The 8,097-nt window shown below is 36.0% G+C and overlaps 1 long non-coding RNA gene across 1 annotated transcript; it reads left to right on the top strand.

Moving 5' to 3' along the window:
- The first annotated feature begins 1,207 nt into the window (after positions 1-1,207).
- Positions 1,208-4,674, top strand: LOC127706453 (uncharacterized). The gene is made up of 2 exons (XR_007984463.1): positions 1,208-1,577; positions 4,124-4,674. It is a non-coding gene; the product is annotated as an uncharacterized LOC127706453 (long non-coding RNA).
- The last annotated feature ends 3,423 nt before the right edge of the window (positions 4,675-8,097 follow it).

Below are 8,097 nucleotides of genomic sequence, written 5' to 3'. Positions count from 1 at the left end.
ATCTTGATGAAGAGACTAGAAGTAGTGGCTCTGCACCCGAGGAAAGATAAATTGCTAAAAAGCTGAGCGAATATCTTGATGAAGAGACTAGAAGTAGTGGCTCTGCACCCGAGGAAAGACACTTTGATAAACAGCTGAGTGAATATCTTGATGAAGAGGCTAGAAGTAGTGGCTCTGCACCCGAGGAAAAAAAACTTGCTAAAAAGCTGAGCGAATATCTTGATGAAGGGACTAGAAGTAGTGGTCCTGCACCCGAGGAAAGAAAACTTGATAAAAAGCTGAGCGAATATCTTGATGAAGAGACTAGAAGTAGTGGCTCTGCACCCGAGGAAAGAAAACTTGATAAACTGGTGAGTGAATATCTTGATGAAGAGACTAGAAGTAGTGGCTCTGCACCCGAGGAAAGAAACTTTGATAAACAGCTGAGTGAATATCTTGATGAAGAGACTAGAAGTAGTGGCTCTGCACCCGAGGAAAGAAGCTTTGATAAACAGCTGAGTGAATATCTTGATGAAGAGACTAGGAGTAGTGGCTCTGCACCCGAGGAAAGAAAACTTGATAAAAAGCTGAGCGAATATCTTGATGAAGAGACTAGAAGTAATGGCTCTGCGCCCGAGGAAAGAAAACTTGATAAACTGGTGAGTGAATATCTTGATGAAGAGACTAGAAGTAGTGGCTCTGCACCCGAGGAAAGAAACTTTGATAAACAGCTGAGTGAATATCTTGATGAAGAGACAAGAAGTAGTGGCTCTGCACCCGAGGAAAGAAAACCTGCTAAAAAGCTGAGCGAATATCTTGATGAAGAGACTAGAAGTAGTGGTTCTGCACCCGAGGAAAGACGCTTTGATAAACAGCTGAGTGAATATCTTGATGAAGAGACTAGAAGTAGTGGCTCTGCGCCCGAGGAAAGAAAACTTGATAAACTGGTGAGTGAATATCTTGATGCAGAGACTAGAAGTAGTGGCTCTGCACCCGAGGAAAGACACTTTGATAAACAGCTGAGTGAATATCTTGATGAAGAGACTAGAAGTAGTGGGTCTGCACCCGAGGAAAGAAAACTTGATAAAAAGCTGAGCGAATATCTTGATGAAGAGACTAGAAGTAGTGGCTCTGCGCCCGAGGAAAGAAAACTTGATAAACTGGTGAGTGCATATCTTGATGAAAAGACTAGAAGTAGTGGCTCTGCACCCGAGGAAAGAAACTTTGATAAACAGCTGAGTGATTATCTTGATGAAGAGACTAGAAGTAGTGGCTCTGCACCCGAGGAAAGAAAACTTGATAAAAAGCTGAGCGAATATCTTGATGAAGAGACTAGAAGTAGTGGTTCTGCACCCGAGGAAAGAAACTTTGATAAACAGCTGAGTGAATATCTTGATTAAGAGACTAGAAGTAGTGGCTCTGCGCCCGAGGAAAGAACACTTGATAAACTGGTGAGTGAATATCTTGATGAAGAGACTAGAAGTAGTGGCTCTGCACCCGAGGAAAGAAAACTTGCTAAAAAGCTGAGTGAATATCTTGATGAAGAGACTAGAGGCATTGTAGACTCACCATCCGAGGACGATAAACGAGGAATTAAGGTTGGTACTTGAATATAGAAATGATAGTAGATATTTGTTGTTCTTTTCAATTTCATATTTAGAATAGCTGATCCGGAAGATGAACAAAATAATAGAAGTAGCAGCTCCATCGTTGAAATCCCAAGTGTCCGTCGGTTCTTTAGTTTCCGTGTTTTCTGACGATTTTGCCTGAAATGCAAACTTGTAACAAGTAAAACGGCCATTATACCGGCTTTTATCTGTTCCGAAATTAAAGCAACCAATGATATGTTTTTTACCAGAATCATAACATATATAGACACTTTAGAAAGTCTCAATGATAACATGTAGATCGTAACCAAAAAGCCTGTTAAAAAACACATCATAATTCAAATATTTTATAATTACTGTATTTAATAGAAAGAAACGTTAAACACATTTTCTGCAGAAAATCTGTTCTTAAACTTGAACTATCTTCAGTTGGGAGGTGAAAAAACGGCTGTGTCTATAGTGTTTACAAATTTCGTGAAGCCGGAAGAAAATAAACATTGGCATTTCAACATACCCAGAAACTTCAATTAATTGATTGAGAACCGCAAGATTGTCATTAAACTTCGTCTGATGTTTTGGGGGTAAAGACTTGTTGAACAATCTGCACGTGGCAATTGTTTATTTACATTGTCATCTTAAATATAACGGCTATTTTTGATTGGATGCAGGCAGTTACAACTGCGACCAATGAAAATCATTACATAGTGAATCCAAAATTTTATCTTAATCCGCCAAGGGTGGAGAGGAGGGGACTGGATCGTAATCCTTGGCTAGCGAAGATGCGATGAAACATGAATGTCTGGATGGGGTTTACAGAATAGTATAATGGGCAAATGATACAGAAAATGGGCAAAAAGGAATAGGGAATAATAGACAAAAAAAAGAACAGAGAATGATAAGTGGGATTCTAAAATGTAAGGAATAGAGAATAATGACCTAAAAATGAAAGAATATAGAAATGAAGGACCTCCCATCCAGACCTTCAAATATGTTTAACACATCATAATCGCTAAAAACATACATTTATGTTTTGTTTACTTGGTGTCCTCTTCCTGGTAGATTTTGTTTCAATGAGGTCAAGAACAAGAATTATTTTTAAAAATCATCTCTAAAATCTAGAAATTAGGATTTATAAGGTGACGTCCAAACTTAATTTGGTTTAGGTCCTTTTTTGGTCAAATATCTCTTAATGTTGCAGTGTATTTAGGCGTCCTTGGCTTTCAAATTGTTGAGTGATACTGATGAAGGTAAATGTAGATAAGGCTTCGGATGCACGAAATTTATCAAGTGTTTATTTCATTAAGGATGTAGTTAGGTAGAATTCAAAATTAAAGTGTAAGTCAGAAGAGCATTAGTTAAGGAACAAAATGAGCTAAAGATATTGATAGGTTATGGAACTCCTTTTTTGAGATATTTGATTTTCAATAAATGACGGGGAAAAGGCTGACTCGGACTTTTACCTTATATTTAGCATTGGCATTATTTGGGTCTCAAATTGTAAGAAAAATAATCTAGAATCTGCTTAAATTGGTAATGACCTTTTTATTAGCAGTTCTAGTCTTCTATGAAAAGAAAAGTGGGTGATATGGGGCAAAATAGTTTACCTTGTATCATAGAAAAAAACCCAAGGAGTCCGAACATTTGACAGAAATGCATAAATCTGACCTGAGTACATCTTTAAGTCATATAAAAAAAGGAGATGTAGAATGATTGCATTCCAATGATACAACTTTCCACCAGAGTTCAAATGACGAAGATATAAGCAATTATCTTACGCTCGATCTCGTCCCATATGGAATTTACTGACCCTGTATATATCGTTGTAGGTCACTAACACACTACGTAACTAATACTATCGGTATGCCCTAAAAATTATTCGCATTGAAAAATAATCAGACAATAATTTTATGTTATATAGATGCATTAATATATTTAAAATGGTTACACTTTTTTTTTTGGTATCATTTGTCTTTCAAGATACAAATTTCAATTAGGAATAGTTATGATACAGGGTGATTTAAATTAACGATTTCTAAGAGCTTTAATGTCAACTATATGGTTTGGGTTTTTCTCATTGTTGAAGGTCGTACAATTGCCTATAATTGCTAACATCCACTTAATTTGAATTCTTTTGGATAGTTGTCTCATTGGCAAGCATACCACATCTCCAGATTTCTATATCGTCTGCTCTACAATGACTATGCTTACGTGTGATAGGAATATCTAGCACCTGGGGTAGAATCTACCTGATTGATCTCTTTGTTCAGTAAGCTGAGAGTGAACTTCCGAAATAGGAAGGACAGCATTGTTTCCATTGATATATTTCATATCAAAATAGGTGTGACCCCTCAGAATTTTACTCAAGATAATATTTTAATTGTGTATACCAATGATAGAATTTATTAGGCAACAAATACTGTTCGATTTTTAATTCGGAATATGCAAGAAAGGTAAATATATTCCTCGTACTGACCATATAATTAAGATTTATTGTAATCATACAATATATAAAAAATCCTCATTGATGTCTATTGCAGACCTTATTTAGCGGCAAGAGGAAGAAGTGGACAATAACGGCCAGGAGATCTAAACATTGACAGATCCGTCCTGACTAAGGATAAATTGTACAGAATTCTGCAATAATTGTTTTTAGAAGATAAGAAATAGCGAATTTACAGATTATATGTATATGTACATGCTCATCTGACTAGTGCTGCTTGACAATATATTCAATTAATAATATCAGAATTAAAAACTTGTACTGTGGCCGCAGAAAAAGATTCACTGTGCTCCTTTTGTAGGTATATTAGATTTAATGACGTCACAAAATCTTTTTTGGTAACTGTGGTTTATATGGGGGAAAATAAAAATCTATAATAGCGCTATCTTTTTATCTCCAAATAAAACTCGCATTAAGGCAAATGTACCATGATTCTCGTTTAGAATTTTACGTTAATTTTAGCAGAAATGGTTTTGAAATTGCTTTTATATTTTATCTATTAATTGCATCCGATATCCAAAATGGATGCAACAATGGAACAGTGTCTGCCATTGGACACGTACAACTTTATTAAAAACAAAAGGCTAATTTACTTTTTTGTACTTGCATGAGCAACACGACAGGTGCCATATGTGGAGCAAGATCTGCTTACCCTTCTGGAGCACACGAGATAACCTCCGATTTTTTTGTAGGGTTCGTGTTGCTCAGTCTTAAGTTTTATATGTTGCGCTTTGGTCGTTTTTCTTTTTTGCCATGGTGTTGTCAGTTTGCCATCGACTTATGAGTTTGAATATTACTTTGGTATCTCCCGTCTGTCCTTCAAAATAATGAAAATCATCATTATGGCCTCTTCTGTTAAAATAGAAAAAAAGGATATGGGTATCCATCCGTGACACAAAATCAGCACATATACAGCAAAAAAACACTAAAAGCAAAGTAGTCCGAGATTACTCTGACGTCCAACGGCTGTTTTGCCAGACACGGCCCCAGCTTGTCTGGCAAAACAGCCGCTGGACGTCAGAGTAATCTCGGACTAAAAGCAAAGGAACAGCATTTTTGTTGCTGTTCTTCATCTTAAAGTCACAGTGAAGCCTTCAACATGGAACAAAAACTATCACCTCACTGCAAGTTTAAGACGGATCTTTGCACCGGTTTGAGCGGAATTCTTTTCAAACAGACGATCACTCCACAACTGTTAATCGAAGAACAAAGCTATTGAGTAATATCAATAAGATAAATCTGGCAAAGAAATCAAAAATGTTTGTTATTCTGTTTTCACTGAACCAATAATATGATGTTCTGCATGCATTTCCGCAAGTCAATGTTGTGTGATAAAAGCCATAATAAATTTACCGGAAAAAACAAAAAGAGTCAGCTTTTTCAAAACTATACAAATAGTGTTTATCTGTTATTGATAAATGAACAGGGTCCTATAATCTGGACACTATGTTGTCAGACAAAAATAGCTGATCTGAAAGGTACACCATCTACTTGCCACTATACATGTACATCATGTACTGTGTTACAACTCTAGATAAAGCCGACGAGGAAAGGCATTACTCGAACAGCGAAAGGTATATTTTATTTAGCCGAGGTGGTCAAGTGGTATAGGGCGCTTGACACGGATGGTGCAGTCATTGTTGACGATGTCACAGAATCAAGGGTTCGAATCCCGTTGAGGGAAGAACAAAAATTTGCTAACGCAAATTTGAAGATCTAAAATTGTACAACGTACTGACTTCAAAAATAAGCAAAATAAAATTAAAAAACATTTTGTATAATATACACTGGGACAACAAAATGTTGGGGGGAAAACCAATACAGAAGAGAAAACCAATGACCTGGTTCAAGCCAATAATGTTAATCGAAAAACAATTATGGCAGACGGCGAAAACCACTGAATTGCATGATTCTGGCTTGTGACAGGCACATAATTAATGTGACGAGTTAAACTTGTTTTATCAGCACCCCACCATTAATCTGGGACAGGGATGTGACAGTGCATAAATAGATAAAAAAGTGTTAAAATGAGTTGAAAAGGGACCAGACTTGTCATATTTCAAACAAGTACAAAAATTAAAACGACAAAAGACAAAGTTCCGACCCAAGAGATAATAAAAGGTACTGAAAGCACAATTTAAACGAGAGGTACTGAGAGCAAAGCTCACAAAAGTTGCTAAGTTCATGCACTGGTAAGGGAAACACAAAATACTAGTGTATTGAGATAAAAAAGACAACATTAGATAATAATCTTTATTGTCATATAAACAAATTAAATATGTTTGTGACAAAAAAACCAACATACACTCGTATATATTAGAGGAATGGCATGGTGGGAAATTTGATCAATTACTGATTAGGCGTTCAGGAGAAGAACGGGGGAAAAGATGTAGTTTGCACATGAAGGGAACAGCGGAAATGATTATAATAACAAAAATCGGAGATGCACAGTAGCATAATTTAGTTAGATTGTAATAAATTTTCAATAAATCTTATTTAAGAGTTTAAAAGGAGTAGTTCCAGATTTTATATAAAGCAATAGGAAAGTCCATGCTTTGGTAAAGGAACCCCTAAAATGGTTCTGATAAAAAAACATTAGAGATGTACAATACCATTACTAGTATATAGAACTTCACGATTGTGAGAAAGTTTGAAGAATTTGTAATAAGGTATTTAGGAGGAGTCGCGGATACACAAAATGAGTACCCCCGAAATTTTGTAAATTTGTGTGCTTGCCATCACAAAGTAAACCCCCAAAAAAATTAAGATGACGAAATAAATCAAAGTTCAAGAAAACATAATGTCTTTAAGATTCTCTGAAAGTTTCACAAACTTCTGTCAGATAGTTCATGAGCATTTGCGGATACAAAAGTGGGACGAACGAACGAAAGAACAAACAGACAGACGGACAGACAGAATGTACATCCCATCACTGTATTCCACCATAATGGCATTTTAGAAAGAAGGGGTATAACTAATAAAAAACCCATGTGTGGTGAGTCTTCCAAGGAAGACGTAACGTCGTCTGCAGCCCCAAATAATATAAGTACATATTTTTGGTAAGAGAGACCCATAAAATTTAACTCGGATAAAAACTTTCAAAGCAGGCGCAGAACGTCGTGTCCCGTAAAATAATCGGTGCAGTTTTTTTTTATTTATGTCATACAGTTTTCAAGGAGTGGAAGATTTAAAAAGTAAAGTGTGATACGAACGACGCGGACGACGTCGGCGCAAAAGAGAGGCGAAATATACCAAAGGAACATTCAAACTAATAAATTATTTTCATTTACCTGTGTTTAAAGTAATTGCAAATGGCTGATATTTTTGTTCAAGCATATTGTTTTTCTGAAATTGTTTAACATTTCACAGCGGTATAAAATGTTACTTTATTTATTCTTCCCTTAGTTTATTTATTTTGTATTAACATTGTATCATAGATCAAATGTATTTGTTCAGTGTATGTTCACTGGTGTTAATATGTCTTTTGATTGAGTTAAGCCATTTCAATTGATATTTCATAGATTGTCTTTCTATGTTGTGATGTTACACTATTGTTTCAGATAAGGGTGATGGTTTAGTACCATTAAAACGTTTAAACCCGCTGCAATTATTTGCACCAGTCCTAAGTCAGGAATCTGATGTTCAGTAGTTGTCGTTTGTTGATGTGGTTCATAAGTGTTTCTCGTTTCTCGTTTTTTATATAGATTAGACCGTTGGTTTTCCCGTTTGAATGGTTTTACACTACTAATTTTTGGGGCCCTTTATAGCTTGCTGTTCGGTGTGAGCCAAGGCTCCGTGTTGAAGACCGTACTTTGACCTATAATGGTTTACTTTTATAAATTTTGACTTGGATGGAGAGTTGTCTCATTGGCACTCATACCACATCTTATATCTATCATGTCGGAAATAAACTGACAACGCAATGCAAAAAACGAAAAAGACCAAAAGACAAACAACAGTATATCAAACACAACATATAAAACTGAAGACTGAGCAACACGAACCCCACCA

Source organism: Mytilus californianus, unplaced genomic scaffold (genome assembly GCF_021869535.1).
Source record: "Mytilus californianus isolate M0D057914Y unplaced genomic scaffold, xbMytCali1.0.p SCAF_6, whole genome shotgun sequence".
Taxonomy (NCBI): Eukaryota; Metazoa; Mollusca; class Bivalvia; order Mytilida; family Mytilidae; genus Mytilus; species Mytilus californianus.
Note: the sequence above shows the minus strand (reverse complement) of the source record. Positions and strands in the feature narration are given on the sequence as shown.